Source organism: Gopherus flavomarginatus, chromosome 3 (assembly GCF_025201925.1).
Source record: "Gopherus flavomarginatus isolate rGopFla2 chromosome 3, rGopFla2.mat.asm, whole genome shotgun sequence".
Taxonomy (NCBI): domain Eukaryota; kingdom Metazoa; phylum Chordata; order Testudines; family Testudinidae; genus Gopherus; species Gopherus flavomarginatus.
The window spans coordinates 136,618,856-136,635,403 of record NC_066619.1 but is presented as its reverse complement, the minus strand read 5'-3'; the positions used below and the strand labels follow the sequence as shown (position 1 = coordinate 136,635,403).

General features: G+C 52.1%; 1 protein-coding gene and 1 pseudogene across 2 annotated transcripts in view; one reads left to right on the top strand and one right to left on the bottom strand.

Moving 5' to 3' along the window:
- The window catches only part of LOC127048436 (zinc finger protein 501-like), a 257,068-nt gene that overhangs the window by 179,470 nt on the left and 61,050 nt on the right, over window positions 1–16,548 (bottom strand). The gene's annotated exons all lie outside the window — the stretch shown is intronic.
- On the top strand, window positions 6,511–6,681 carry LOC127048531 (uncharacterized; annotated as a pseudogene).

Here is a 16,548-nt window from a genome sequence, read left to right as displayed (position 1 = left end):
ATTTTAGTCATTTCTGGTTTAAATTGAGATCCCTTCCCTTTATAAAGCACTTATCCTCCGCCATTCTCAAGTCAAGGGTCGTATATACTGACCCAATAGCATATCTTGAAAACTAGAGCCAATCAACAATTTTAAGCATCATTTTCGTTCTCAGTGACCCGGAATTAGTAAAGTTGGACTACATTTATTTCAGAAGCATTTTGGCTGTAGAGCAGTGTTATTAGGCCTCTGAGTTGAAAGGCTGTTCTTGCAGATTTTATTTGTTGTTGTTTGTAGGTCAGTTAAATAGCTGCTTTCTTAGTCTATTCTGTGTAGGGTCTTAAACCGCTCTCGTTAGTATATCTTCCAGAATTAATTGCATGGTTTGGATCATTCTTTCCCTCATCTCCCTGCAGAAAAGAGAATTTCCATCCCTTTCCCGTTGGGAAAATGCCAATGTCTTAACCTAGGAAACAGTCTCTGTAAATGTTTTGCCCAGATGAGGGCTAGTTCATAGGAGTCGAAGAGGAGGAAGGTTGTGGCACTTTGAGTCACATTCCTAGCTTGACTCAAAGAAAATAATTTAAAAAAAAAAGTGTCTGGGGCCGGTGTGCGAGCGGCTTGGGGCAGCAGAACAGTGGGTGGGTTTTGTGCAAACGAGGAGTGTACAGGGAACTGTCTTTTTTATTTTTTTAACAGAATTGTGTGTCAAGGGTTCTTGCTTTGAATTCTTCCACTGGAGTCATTTTAGGGAAGTGAGCCTCACTTGGAGTTACCTAGTTACGGTGTTTGTTGCGTGGCTCAGAGCTCGCCACGGTGAGGTAGAAAGCGGTGGGGGCAGGGGGTGTGCACGCACCGCAGCGCATCGGCTCTCTGAGCTAAAATGTGAAAACATTATCTAAAAACTGTAGCTGTTCTTATCAGTTTAATTTCTTCAAATAGACATCTGCAAGCCATTGTCCTGAAGATGGAATCTCCTGCAGCTCTTTTTGAAAAAATTGATGCTGCCCTACAGATCTATGCTTCTGCTGAAACTGATTTGCATATGTACTGCACTGCTGAAACCTTGAAAGAACTTTCTCTTTCTTCTTCTCTTTCAGCTACACTCTCATCGACAGCTGCTGTTCCTGTGTGTTTCACATCCCAGAAAACCCAATGGAAGCCTGGCCCAGAGACCCAGACCACCTAGCAAGGATGAAAATATCAGGAGCTGGCAGAAGAAAACCCCAGCAGGCATCTCTACAGGAAGATTGAGCAGCAGAAGGCCAGCTCTTCGGGACCTCACATCCAGGAGCAAGAACGTCTGAACAGCTCCTCAGGAGGAGGACCCCAGAAGATCCCTGCTTATTTCCCAGGTCCAGGATGCTGAACACCGCCCTGCTGCTCCTGAGATGGATGACACTGGAGGAGCCCCCCTGAGGATCCAGGACCAGGATGCTGATGGGCGCCCCGCCGAGAAGGATGCTACCGGCAGAGCCCCCCCAGTGACTGAGGACCAGGATGCTGATGGCCGCCTTGCCAGGAAGGATGCCACTGGAGGAGTCCACCAGATGACCAAGGACCGGGATGCTGATCGCCGCCCCGCCAGGAGAGACGCCACCATAGGAGTCCCCCCAACAACCGAAGACTGGGATGCTGATCACCACCCTGCCGGTAGGGACTCCGCCAGAGGAGCCCCCCCAACGACCGAGGACCGGGATGCTGATCGCTGCCCCTCTGGGAAGGGCGCTGCCAGAGGAGCCCCCAGATGACCGAGGACCAAGAGGCTGATCATCATCCTGCTGGGAAGGATGCCGCCGGAGGAGCCTCCTACATGACTGAGGACCAAGAGGCTGATCCCTACCCTGCAGGGAAGGATGCCACCGGAGGAGCCCCCCAAACGACCCAGGACCAGGATGCTGAGCACCACTCCACTGGGAAGGATGCCGCTGGAGGAGCCCCCCAGAGGACTGAGGACCGTGATGCTGAGTGCTGCCCTGCCAGGAAGGATGCCACCGGAGGAGCCCCCCAGATGATCTGGGACCGGGATGCCGAGCGCTGCTCTGCTGTTCCAGAAAGGCATGCTCCAGAAGGAACAACCTCCTCAACCCGAGACTCTGAAACTTCTTACCACCCTCCTGTCCGGAGGAGGGCAGCTCAAAGGGGAATGGACTCCAGAGCCCTGAATCTCAATGCCACATGCTGTCCTTCCGGGCAAAGAGACATCATGGCCAGTGAGTCCAGCACAGCCCCAGGAGTGACTTCACCTCCTCAAGCTTCTCCACCGGACCCAGAGGAATCACCTGGTGAGTCTGCGGGCACAACAGGAGTCCACCCTACAGATGGTGAGGCAGGGGACGACGACCACATCTACCTCCAGTACCCACTCCCTACAGGCCTCCTCCTCTGCCCCTTCTGCCTCCCCGTCCACAGAGTCCAGACCCTCGGGGCCCTCAGCAAGCATGTTCGCAAGACCTACAACAAACAGATTGTTTTCTGCTGTAGCCGCTGCAATGCTTCCTTCGAGGCTCAAAAGAAATGCAAGTCCCATCACACCAAATGCAAGGGACCCCTCACGATCACGAAGGTGAATCCTGCTGACGTCCTGCGGGCTCCAACCCCGACCCCCACCGATAGTCTGGCTTCAGTACCCCAACCAGTATCCCCACCATCACGGCAGGTAAGGGGGGACCAACCGCTAATCAAGGAAAGCACAACCCCCACCTCGAGGACCAATGATGCCACCAAAAGGACCAGCCCCATCTCCAGAATCCCCACGCTGGACCCTGCTGTGAAGGGGATCGCTGCCACCTCCCAGGTCAACAACCTCACCATCGCCTCAGCAACCTCATACAAAACATCCGGCATGACATGACCACGAGATGGTGCAGGGCTTCCCCACAGGCAACCTCATGTCGCCCTGCCATAGAAGCAGCTAACACTGCACCTCAGGCCACACGGCGAGACCCAGTCGACGTAGGAGCCTCCCGCAGCCCCCAGTTCCCACGGCCAGACTCTGCCCCCGGGAGACCCCACACCCCCTCCAAGGTTACCCAACAAGCCTCCAATTGCCAAAAAATCCATGCCCCACCGAGGACCCCTCACTCAGATACCACCTGTATACAGCCAGATACCACCTGCAGAAGATCTCGAACCATCCCCAGTGCTTCCAAACAGAGCCATGCCCCCACAAAGCCCAGCACTGGTGCTTCCAGAACCCCACTTCCTCCCGGAAGATCCAGAGCTGGCTCAGAGACACCAAGTGCGGCCCCCCCCACATCAGGACCCTCGCCTCAGGACCCACCTGAACACTGCTCCCTAGGTCGAGGAACAAGAAGGCCAGCACCTGAACCCGTGGAGACACCGCAGCAGGAGGAACGACGGCCACGAGCGAGGGTCGCCACACCATGGCAATCTGCCTGGATGGGAGAACTGGCAAAGGCTGAGGACTTCGAGACCTTCAACAGCCTGATGGACAGACTGACTGCAGAACTCTCTGCGGAAATTGCTACCAGAAGGAGGGAACCCCAGGAGACCTCACAGGCCACGCGCAGATTCCCTGCGCCAGGTCGTAACAACACCGCCAGAGAAGGCAGGAGAGGGCATGTCGGTCGCCACTACGATCTGGGGGCTGCATCCCATATACAGAAATTATACAGGATGAACTGGCCGAAAGCCATGAGGGAGATCCTCGACAGGACCTCCTCATACTGTGCCATCCAGCCTGAGAGACTCCACTCCTACTTCAAGGACGTGTTCGACAACGAGGCCCAGACCAACTTGCGATGCCCGGAGTGCCTTCCCCTGCTACCCCGAATCGACCTCACTGAAGAACTAGAGCAAGATTTCTCCTCCCAGGAGGTGCAGGAGAGACTGACGAGGACCAAAAGCGGTGCCCCTGGAAAAGATGGCATCCGCTACCACCTGCTGAGGAAGCAAGACCCTGGCTGCTTGGTGCTTGCTGCCATCTTCACCAAATGCAAGCAGTTCCATCGCGTTCCTCGCTCCTGGAAAAAGTCCATGACAGTCCTCATTCACAAAAAAGGGGACCGAGACGACCCTGGCAAGTGGAGGCCCATCTACCTCTGCTCCACCATCTACAAGCTGTACACCAGCTGCCTCGTGGCAAGGATCACAGAGTGGTCAGTTTGCGGGGGTGCCATCAGTTCAGTCCAGAAGGACTTCATGTCCTCCAAGGGATGCTATGAGCATAACTTCCTCCTTCAGATGGCCATCCAGGAGGTCAGGAGGTCAGGAGGTCCAAGGGGCAGTGTGTTGTAGTGTGGTTCGACCTGACCAATGCCTTCGGGTCCATACCCCACCACCACATCTTCGCCACCCTGGGAGAATTCGGGATGCCGGCTACTTTCATCCAGATCCTCCGGGACCTCTACAAGGACTGCACCACCACCATCCGTGCCACGGACAGAGAGATGGAAGCCATCCTCATCCGCCGTGGCATGAAACAAGGATGCCCCCTCAGTCCCATCATTTTCAACCTGGCCATGGAACTGCTCATCGAGCCATCTCCAACGGCCCGACCGGCTTCGACCTGCATGGGAAGAAAATCAACATTCTGGCCTACGCGAATGATCTGGCCCTGGTCACCGGTAGCTTGGAAAGCCTCCAGCAAATGCTTGACATCACCAGCCAAGCTGCTGAGTGGATGGGCCTGCATTTCAACCCCAAAAAGTGCGCCTCCCTCCACGTCGATGGTGGCACCAGGTGCTGATCCGGCCTTCCCGGTTCCTTATCCAGGGCGAGTCCATGACCTCCCTTGAAGAGGGAGAGAGATACCAACACTTCAGCACACCCACAGGAGTCCCTGTCTGGCAGACCCCCAAAGACACCATCGCAGAGATCCTGCGAGACGTGGCCCAAATCGACTCCTCCTTGCTCGCCCCCTGGCAAAAGATCAACCCCCTCAACACATTCCTGATCCCCCACATCTCCTTTGTCCTGAGGGGATCAGCCATGGCCAAGGTGCCCCTGAAAAAGGCCGACAGCACCATCAGACAGCTGGTGAAGAAATGGCTCCACCTTCCTTGGAGGGCGTGCACGGACATCATCTACATTTCCCACAGACAGGGCAGTGCCAACGTACCTTTGGTGGGGGATTTGTGCGACATGGTGGTGATGACCCACGCCTTCCACCTCCTAACATGCCCGGACCCAATAGTGAGGAGCATCGCACAGGAGTCTGTATGGGGTGTGGTCAGGAAACGCATCACCAGGGCCCCCTCCGAGCGGGACGTTGCCACTTACCTCAGCGGCTCCCTGGAGGCTGAGTTCGGGAGAGAGGGAGGAGATCTATCCTCTCTCTGATCCCGTGCCCATAACACCTCAAGACGCCTGGGCAAGAGGATCAGCTGCTACTGGAAGTGGTGTGAGGAACGCCGGGAGCTGGGAATACTGGTGCCACGCGTAAAGACCACGGACCACACCATCGTCACCCTGACCGCCAGAGCCATGCTAGAAAGGTCCCTGAAAGACGCCATCCGCTACCACTACACTGAGAACCTCAAACGGAAGCTGGACCAGGGCAAGGTGTTCGAGGTGTCCAGCAAGTGGGATGCCAGTAACCACTTCCTCCCCAGGGGCAGCTTCACCAGGTTAACCGACTGACGGTTCATCCACAGGGCCCGACTCAACAGCGTTCCCCTCAACGGAGCCATCCACCATGGCAGCTGGGACAAGCACTACAGGAAATGCGGCTACGTGAACAAGACCCTGCCGCACGTCCTGTGTGGATGCAAGCAGCACTCTGGAGCCTGGCGGCACCACCACAACACCATCCAGAACCGACCAGTGAAAGCCATCCCACTGTCCCTGGGGAAGATCACCGTCGACTCCGCCATCCCTGGGACAGACAGCCGACTGCAACCCGACATCGTTGTGACAGATGCAGAAAAGAAGAAGGTCCTCCTGGTAGACGTCATGGTGCCTTTCGAAAACCGGTCCCCTGCCTTCCACGAGGCCCGAGCATGGAAGGAGTCGAAGTACGCCTCGCTGGCTGAGACCCTGAGAGCCCAGGGCTACGAAGTCCAGGTACACGCCCTGATTGTGGGAGCCCTGGGCTCATGGGACCCCCGGGCTCATGGGACCCCTGCAACGAGCTGGTTCTGAGAGCATGTGGGGTCGGTCGATGCTACGCCCGGCTCATGAGACAGCTCATGGTGTCCAACACCATCAGGTGGTCCAGAGACATTTATACCGAGCACATCACCGGACACCGCCAATACCACACTGAGTAATTGAGACAGCCAACCAGGGAAATAACCCACTTCCTTCCCTAAGGGACCAAGGGATGCACCCCACCCATGTACCTATCCACCACACTGATACTGACTTGGACTCCTTATTCATTCCATGGCTGGCGAACCCAAGCCCACTTATTCACTGACACTTTAAAAACTCTTGCACTCCAATCTGGGTCTATGCCAGTTATGCGATATGTATGTATCTTTTCATCCTTGCAAACAATATCTGTAACCCCCCCATAACCCAAGCCTGACCCCAGATATACAGGACCTTCCCTCTCAACCTGTGTATACTTCATTTCAAACATTTGCTTTAATAAAATTTTTAAATCTGATATGTCCTTGATGTGAGGACTGTGTATTAGCTTGATTTTTGAAATGGGTGGGTTAGAACAGAAGCTTGCTTTATCTGCCCCATGCATTGAGCTGGTATTGCAGTGCCTCCAGGAACGGTGTATCTCCTTTAGGGGAGAACCTTCTGGTTTGAAAAACAGAGAAGAGTTGAACTGTGACAATCTTTCTTTCAAGCAGATTTTTTTGAAGTAGCAGAAAAATCTGGTGTCTTTAGCGTTCTTGTTTCTTTATGATAAACACAATACAGTTAAAATTTCTTGGAAGTGTTTTATGAGTCTATAGATGTGAGAGGTTCTTTTTTGTCTTGCTAGAGAATTATTTAAGAAGCTGTACTCCTTTCTCCTGTGAGTCTTTTCAACAGTATGAGGGACAAATGCTTTCCAGACTCTGGGTCTGTTGGGGAGATGGTTGTTGTTTTGGTTTTGGTTTTTTTGGGGGTGGTTGGTAATATTTGAGGTTACGTGTATATCAACAACTTCCTGAGTTACACGACTTCTCCCCACCTGGCCTACGTTCTATGTATCTTGGTTCGTAAGATCGAAACAAGGCACTAGGTGTCATGCTGCACCCGGCACACAGGGGCCCCAATCCTGATTTTTTCCCCCCAAACCTACTGTAATCTAAATGCTAAATAATAACCCTTAACTTCTCATTGTTGCCACCCTCACTATTGGAAAATCCCCAAAATCACGACTGTGGCTTACAAATCGTGAGGATTCTTTTTTTAAACAATGTAATGTGGGTTCTCTTTCTTTCCCTTCCGGTTTTCTGAACCAGGCAAGCTAGAAACTTACCTTTCTAGTGCAGCCAGAGCCCCAGAGAGCAGGAGCCCCCGGCGCCTGGGGCTGGCAGGCAGTGGGGCTCCTCACGGTTGTGTGTTCCACACTTTGATCTCACCCACCAAGTATCAAGTGTGAACTCCTCAGGCACTAGAACAGCCTTAACATGGAGTCACAGACAGCCCCCTTGGGCACCCTGACTCTATCTTGCCCCCCAGGTGTAGTAGAAGCTGCTGTAACACGCAAGCTCTGTATGTCCTTTAGGGCTAACCCTGGCCAAACAGCCGGGATCCCTTGCTTATGCTTAGAAGGCGTGCCGTCTCCCTGAAGTCCAAGCAGCATCGGGGGTGGGGACAACAGTTTCTTCCTGACAGGAATTTTTATTCCATTCCCCCAAAGCTCAAACTGATGGGGGTAAGTGTTTGTGCAGGTCTCTGCCTCCTCGTGGGTGTGTGAGGGGGAGCAATCAACCAAGTCTTTTGTCCACGGATGATCCGCAGTGGCTTGTCTGATGTCTCAGTCAGGGCCTTCTCTTGTTGGAAAGGAGATGACGCCTCTTCTGGTAAACTAGCATTTCACACTTGGTAATGCTTCTCTCCTGACTGGTGGCAGGGTGGCTGCAAGGGGGTTTACAACTTTAGTGCCAACGCTTATATATTACCTTACAACATGGGCTACGGCTCTTATAGATGAGAATAACACATGCAGCAAGTCACGAGCTTGTCATAAACTCTAAACACTAAACACATTTTTATAAATCTAAGGCCTGTTTTAACAACACTAACAAACAGGTGAGCAAGACTAGATTCCAGCCATGCGTTTGTCTCTTTTCAGTAAGGCCTGGGGGCCTTGGTGTGAGCTGGCACCTGGTCTACCAGTGTCAGAAGAGGATCTACCCTCTCTTGTCCCCAGGTGTCTGTACTGGGAGCAGTACTGTTCAACTTATTCATAAATGATCTGGGGAAAGGGGTAAACAGTGAGGTGGCAAAATTTGCAGATGATACAAAATTGCTCAAGATAGTTAAGTCCCAGGCAGACTGCGAAGTGCCACCAAAGAGATCTCACAAAACTGGGTGATGGGACAACCAAATGGCACATGAATATCGGTGCTGATAAGTGCAAAGTAACGCACATTGGAAAACATAATCCCAACTATCCCTATAAATTAAAAAGCCTCTGCAAAATTTCAAGAGAACATTGAACACACTGGCCCCAAAAACAAATTGCCTAAAGAAAAGGGTTGGTATAACCAGTGATGTGCTGCAAAAATATTAACAACAGGTTCCCTCCTCCTTCTCACCCCACGAGGGGGTCATGGCCACCTCCCTCGGACTTCTGCCCCATCCAATCCCCCACGTTACTTGACGTCCCCCGGGACCCCTGCCCCATCCACCTCCCTTCCCTGTCCCCTGACTACCCCCTGCCGCCCCACCCAACAACTCCTATTATTCCTATTTGCCCCCCAGGACCCCTGTCCCATCCAACCACCCCTTCTCCCTGTCCCCTGACCACCCCTGGAATCCCTGCCCCTGACTGCCCCCCGCCACCCCTTCTAATCCCTGCTCCTTCCTGAATGCCCCCCCAGGAACCTTGCCACCATTCAATCCCCGTTTCCTGCCTTCTGACCGCCCCACCCCTATCCACCCCCCCATGCCCCCAAACTCCCCTGCCCTCTTCCTACACCCTCTCCCTGCTCTCTGCCCCCTTATCACGCTGCCTGGAGCTGCTCGGCCAGGGTCAGCACAAGTGTCGGCACCGCAGGGTCTGAGCCAGACCAGGCCGGGAGCCGCAACTGCGGGGCAGGGACCAGCACCAGAACCGTGGGGGATGGGCTGGGCTGGAGCTGCAAGTTCGGGACCCAGCATTGGTGCCGCGGGGGCCAGGCCGGAGCCACGGGGCCAGGACCCAGCACCGGCGCTGCGGGGAGTGAGCCGGGCTGGGCTGGGAGCCACAACCACGGGACCAGGCCCCAGCACCGGCACCATGGGGGCCGGGCCAGGCTGGATCCTCGGGCCGAGACCCAGCATCGGCACCGCAGATAGCCACGGGGCCTGAGCCAGGCGTACTCGGCTGGGGCAGGACCAGGCTGGGGCTGGGGGCAATCTGCCGGGGGTACAAGGCTGGAGGGAGCCGCTAAGCCGGCCACACCTCCTCTCCCCCCCGTGGCCCAGCTTACCTGCACCTGCTGCTTGTTTCAGGCTTCCTGTGAACATCTGATTTGAGGGAAGCAGGGGAGGGGGAGGAGAAGGGGGGCAGAGCATTCAGGCGAGGAAGGGGAAGTGATCTGGGGCCAGGGCGGAGTGCCGGAGCGTTTGTTAAATAAAGCCCTTATAGAACTGGAACAACCGGTTCTAAAAGGACTTCTAAATTTAACAACCGGTTCCTGCGAACCAGTGTGAACCAGCTCCAGCTCACCACTGTGTATAACCCTACACTTTTAATAGATTTGGTGTTAATATTAAACATTGGGATAACTTCAGTGTTAATAAGTATCCCTATAACAATGTAGAGTGTGTATGATTTGGGGAAAAAAACTTTTAAGGTCAGATGGTAATGATGCTTCTCAGCTATTCCCTGTGCATAAACCTAAAGCTTAGCACAGCAGAAAAAACATTACAAACTTGGTCTGCTGTATAAGAAGAAAAACTGAGGCACACCACCTCATGAATGTAATAACTGACCAGTGGGATAATTTCCCCTAAACCTTTAAAAGGTGGGAGCCATTGAAACCTGGCCTGCCTATACAACAAAACCACAAGAAAGTCTGGGGGTAATTCCTCTGTTTTGCTTGCAATCAGCAAGGATATTTGTAAAAGGAAGGGCTATTTTAAGCAATAATGTGCCACCCCAGAAAGGGTAGAAACATGTTCTTTTTGTCTTTTAGAAAAACAGGAAAAGCTGGTACAAGCTGAAGAGCAAACCAGAATACCATGGATCTACGGTCGCACCAAAGATTGTGTTTTATGTTTTGTGTTTTGGCTTGTGGTGTTTGTCTTGTTGTTAGCATTGTTGTGTATTGTGTTACAAAAAAGAAAATACTGCATTAGGCAGAAAAGGATTAACAAGCATTTTAACTGTATTTACAGAAACCGATGTTGCTGAAGGGCAGAGGTCAAGAAATGCCAGTCTGTTAACAGAGAAACATCCTTAGGTGATAAAGGCACATATAAAGGCAAAATATGCATGAGACACGAGGTTTATCTGTTGCTGGGAATAAATGGACGAACATAAAAAAAATTAAAGTACAAAGTGAAATTACCAAGGGACAAAAGGGTATGTAAAAACATTGGTTACTAAAAGAATAAGGACAGCCCTGCCTGACCCCCAGCTCTGAGTCTGACCCAAAGCCCATCTCCCCATCCAGCCCTGGGCAACAGCAGCATCACCCCAGGCAGTGACAGCCTATTGGCTGTCAGCTCAGGCACCAACCGTCACCCAGCGACAGCCCATTGGCTGCCAGCTGGTGAGAACCCGTCACCTCGTGACAGACAGAAAACAGCAGTGCATGCAAGCGGATACACCCTGTGATCACACCCCAGGCTGCACCTTCTCACCAGGCAGGAGGCAGCACCACTCCTGCGGTCTCTGTTCCTTCTCCTGGCAGTGGGAACCAACACCAGCCTGGCCTTGATCTACTGCTCACAGGCGTGTGCCGCGCTCTGAGCGCACAAGGCCCTGATGGCTCCACTCAGCATCGCTGTCAGACAACGTCACTTAGTGAACACCCAATAGACGACGAGTCTATCAGAAAACACGAGGCAGACCAACAATAGCTGGTACCACCCCTCTTCTCAAGCAGCTCATGTCACTCCCACCAGCAACCACCAACCACTGCAGCACCCACCCTGCACCTCAGTTCCTCTTTCGGTCCCTTCCTTTCCCACCTCTAGATAACAAGAGCCACCAGTGTGAGCTCTAGGGTGGGGACAGCAATATTTCCAGAAAAGAAAAGTTCCAAGAGCTGGTTCCAAACCCAACAAACAGCTCAAGCACCCAATCAGCCTCTCTCCAGTGTTTCTTTCCAAGTGCCCAGTGCCACTTCCCCAGACTGCACAAGCCCACACAGACATAAACCCCCCCACACACACACACGAACCCACACAGAGCCATATACACATAAGGGAAAGCCACACAAAATATAGAAAGAACAAATCCACACCAAAAAGTACAGCGAAAGCACACAACAAGAAAGCACAAAAACCACATACCAAAAGAATACCTAGTAAAAAACAATCTGCATGCAAAAATCATACACAAACGCACACAAAACTATGCAATGCATCCACCAAAATCACACAGGATCCACATGCACATCAACACGACAGGCAAAATACACATCAACATACAGAAAGCCAGGCAGGGTTTGAGTCTCACAGTGAAGAAGGTGAGCACAAAGGTGGTTTGGGGAGCAAAGACTGAGGGGGAGTCAGGGGCAGTGCTCTGGGCTCTGCTTGACCCCTCCTGACACAGGCGGCTGGTGGAGCACAAAGCTGGGTAGATCCGTGGAATCCGCCCTGCTCTCTGTAAAGCAAGGGGACCTTGGTGTCTTCTGAGCTGGAATTGTATTTTCTGCAGGGCAAAATGATTGGGAGAAGCCATTTGCTTAAAGAAAACTAGGACACTAAGTGAGGCTAGAACTCACACTCTCAGCATTACTCCACTCAGCACTGTTCTATAAATACTATGCACTAACCTATTGCACCACCAAAGTACACAGTCAGAGCCTTGACTCTGTCTTTCATGGATGGATTAGAGGGGTGGGAGGGTTGCATTAGCTAAAACAAATCAATATTTAAGGCTGCAGGATGGCAGCAGCAGAGGTCAGGAGCCTCTTTCTGTGTGATAGAGCTGGTTCCCGCCTTCCATTGCTGAGGGGAAGGTTGGTGCTTTGAGCCCATCTGGTTCTGGAACGTTCCATGGGTGAGATTAACAGGTCTCAAGAGGAGAGAAGGGAAGGGAAGGGAAGTCCTTTCTATTCCTGCCTAGCTCCACTGGTCTCCTGTGGCCTTTTCAGCTCCCTACTCCCCTGTTGGGACATGCAGAGACAAGCCCTCATCTGGGTGAGTCCCTGAGAGGCTGTGTCCCATGGAGTGTGTGTGGGAGAGGGGGAGAGTTGGATTGGGCTCCAGGGGAGAAGGTTGTGTGTGACAGTGTGTGGGAGGGGGAGGGTGTGTTCCTTAGGATATAAATGATGGAAAACACAGGGGCAGTGACAGTGAAGCCCCGTGTCTCAGTGTTATGACCCTGTGTGGTGCTGACGTTCACCTTCCCCTCCTATGGTCTCATCTTTCATTGAATCCAGCATTTTTTCACCTGTCATCACCACAGAGGTGTCCCACATGCCTCAGATACAGAGTGTCCCTCTTAGAGACGCCGAGGACTGGAACTGATTTCAGATGGTGGACAGCTCTGCTAGGGCTTTATTCATTTGCACAGGAAAATACTAAGTGTTTAAATTCATTTCAAGCCCCCCGCCCCCATTCAGCAAACTCCTGAACATACTGGAGATGGGTCTGGAAATCGATTTTCATTTGAAAAAGTTTTCCAAGGGAATCTCTTGGATTGGAATTAGGACCCTGTTATCCTGCAGGGAAACATTCACCCACTGATCTATACTCACCACAAAGAGTGTCATGTATAGCCCAGAGCAGGAACAGTTTTTAATCTGGGGGTTACTAAACTTTCTCTCTATACAAACACCACAGCTTCCAAACTCCCCACTCCTGCTCTGTGTCACCAGAGCACAACAACAACTCTCCTTGGAGCTCACACGGCTCCCCATCTCCCTGCCCATCAGTCTCTCCAGCATTGCTCCAATCCCTTAAATCAGAGTCTCAACCTCAATTTACCTTAGGGCTAGTGCCAGTCCTCCAGTCCTCCCAGTGGGCCAATAATGTCACTCTTACCACTCAGAACCCACCCCCCAAAACCCTGTCTCTCAGCTGCCTAAGGCTCTGGGAAGGAGGTTGGGTGGTGGGAGGAGGTCTGGGGTTCAGGCCCTGGATTGGGGCTGGGGATTGGGGTGCAGGCTCTGGGCAGAGTTTGGGTGCAGAAGGGGTGAGAGGCTGGTTTCTGAGAGGGAGTTTGGGTGCGGGAGGGGTTCTAGGGTGCAGGCTGTGGGATGGAGTTTGGGTGCTGTGTGCAGGCTGTGGGCGGGGGTGGGGGGAACAGGAGGAGAGGTGGAGGTGCAGGCTCTGGGAGAGAGATTGGAGGTGGGTGGGAGGGGGTGTATGGAGGGAGGGGGTGCAGGCTGTGGGAGGGAGTTGGGGCAGGCGTATGTGGAGGGGCATGCAGGCTGTGGGAGGGAGTTTGGGGGCTGGGAAGTGTGGCGGGATGGGGTGCAGGAGCTGGGAGGGAATTTTGGGGCTGGGAGGTGTGGAGGGGTGCAGGCTCTGGGAGGGAGTTTGGGGGGAGGAGGGTGTATGTGGGGAGGGGGTGAGGGTGCAGGCTCTGGAGGGAGTCAGGGGTGTGGTGCTTTCCTGGGGCTCCGGGGTGGGGTGGGGGGCCTCTGCATGCTGCTGCCCCCAGGCATCACCCCCGCAGCGTCCCATTGGCTGCAGGAGTTTGGGATGGGGGCGGCGTGTGGAGGCACATCTCTGCCCCACCCTGCCATGGGGAGGGGCCGGCAGCCATTGGAGCGAGCAGGCAGATGCCGCTCGGCTCCACTGCACTGCCCGGGGCCCTGGGAGGGGAGTGCCTGGGGGCAGCAGGTGGGGCCAAGGGAGTGACCTGGTCCCAAAACTGCTGGAGCCCATGGGCAAATGTGGGAACCAGGACTGCCAGCCAGACAAACACCTTTAAGAGGAGGTGTCCCTCTCCTTGTCACAAACTGATCTTCCTCCTTCAGTTCAGTGACAACCTGAATTGTTCCTTATCCCGGCAGAGTCAGAGGATTCAAAGCAGCAACATCAAACCCCTGTGTAGCTCGCAGGGATGGACATAAACACTCCCTGGTATCTGAGGAGATGTTCAGCTTTGCCCTTGGTCAACTACAAGGCTAAAGGGAAAGGAGGTGGTGCCAGACATAAAGAGTGAAACATGGCACGTCATAGTTATGTCCATGGTGGCTGCAAAATCTTTTTATATACTTCTTCTTATCATCAGTATATTGTTTTCTCTGGAGTCTAGGCCTTGACCAAGAAATTTGTACCTTGATAAAATAATCAACTGCCCTTGGTGAAGGCAATGGACTTAACACCAACTGCGGTGTCCCTACACAGGTACAAGTAACAACAGTGGCTGCCTTTTAGCCATAGCTTTTAATCAGGGCAATACATTGAAACAAACCTCTGTTAAATCATTTCTCAGTCCGAGTCCTTCACCCACATTCCCTAGAGCATTGGGCCACCATGTGGACATTTCATTTCCTGCCTCAATTTCACACAAAGACAATTTCCTTTGCACAGATCCATGAACAGCAAAACCTCCCTGTGTATCTGGTCTGAGCCAGGGCTTTCGATTCCAGTGAACCCTTCTCTCCTGCAACGGTGATGGGCAGACAAAGGGGATGTGGCACCTCCATCCCTGATAGGGAGATATTGGCTTGGCTCTTTCTTTCTGCTGCTGTTGTTAGTCCAGGAAACGTCAAGGGTGGAATGCAAGGATGAGTTCATGCACCAGCCCCTGGAAATATTTCAGTGCCCCAGAGAAATCCTGCCCCCGGCTATTGGAATGATGTGCTGGAGATTTGACTAGGAAAGGGACTGTATGAATTGTCAGAGTGAGGAATGAACAACAATCTACAGCAACGTCGTTGACACAAACACACTCTCATCCTGCTCCAGCCGGAAGGGAAATGGGCAGAAATTCTCGCTGTTCAGCCAAGGACACATTTACACTGATGTGCAGCCATGAGTGTGCTGGGCAAGCTGGTTTGAGCAAACAATTGGAATGACAATTCAGTGAGAACAGAATTATCATGTAGTGAAATGCATGCATGTCTAGTGCTTAAGGCAATGGACTAGAAATCCACTAGAGTTGCCCTGTACAGCTTCAAATCCTGCCAACTACGTAAGCACTGTGCTGTTGTTGTTATTGTAGTCTTAGTGTCTGAGCATTCACAGTGTGAACTGGAGCCATATCTAGTTTCACTCTGTCTACACTTAAAATCTGGAATAGACAGCGACTGGAGGGGTTTTCTCATCCCTGTAATAGCTACATTGACAGAACAGTTCTTCCTTTTCTTTAGCACTATCTAACCAGGGCTTTAGGTCAGCTTAACTCTATGGGTTTTGAGGGTGGGGGTTTTTCACACCCTGAGAGACGTTGCTCTGCCAGTTCAGTGCCCAGTGTACACCAGCCCTTAGATCCCTCTTGGTATTTCAATGCAGGCACTGACCTGTGAGAGGAAAACATCAGCTCACAAACACAGAGACTGAATTCCCCACATTTAATCTCTCTGCACTTTCCAGAAAGTCACAAAATTCAATTCATTCTTGCTAGGACAGAGAAAAAATAAGTGACACTAAGTTTTTGGCTTGATTAAATAAAATTAAGTGTTTAATTAATATAGTAAAAATCTGTATTGATTCCTCTAACACCACAGCGTGAAATAGAAACAGAGACAAATCTTGACAATGATGACTAATTTCGCAAATGATCTTCCCATTATTAATTTCCATTGGAGGTCTGGGCATCTCCAGTGTCATTGCTCTGCATTCACCTTCCCCTTAGACTTGTTCTCGGACATTCACCTTCCTCTGCAGCGTGGGGCACAGGGTCACTTGCTGGAGGATTCCCTGCATCTTGAGGTCTTTAAGCCACGATTTGAGGACTTCAATAGCTCAGACATAGGTTAGGGGTTTGTTACAGGAATGGGTGGGTGAGATTCTGTGGCCTGCGTTGTGCAGGAGGCAGGGCCGGTGCAAGGATATTTTGGGCCCTAGGTGAAGCTTCCATCTTGCGCCTCCTCCCCCCCAAAATCACATACATTATACACAATACACGGTCACAGAGTAACGTTATAATTTAGAATTTATGTTTCCGCGCTTTAAGTTTAGCAAATTTAGAAACAAGTTCCTCCAAGTCAATGCTGTGAGCAATGTCATGTTCTATTGACAAGGTAGATAGCCCAACAAGTCTTTGTTGCAACATTGATGTTCGCATATATGTTTTTATCAACTTGAGCTTCGAGAAGCTTCGCTCACCACTGGCCACAGAAACTGGGAGAGTCAAGAGGATGCGAAGAGCAATAACTG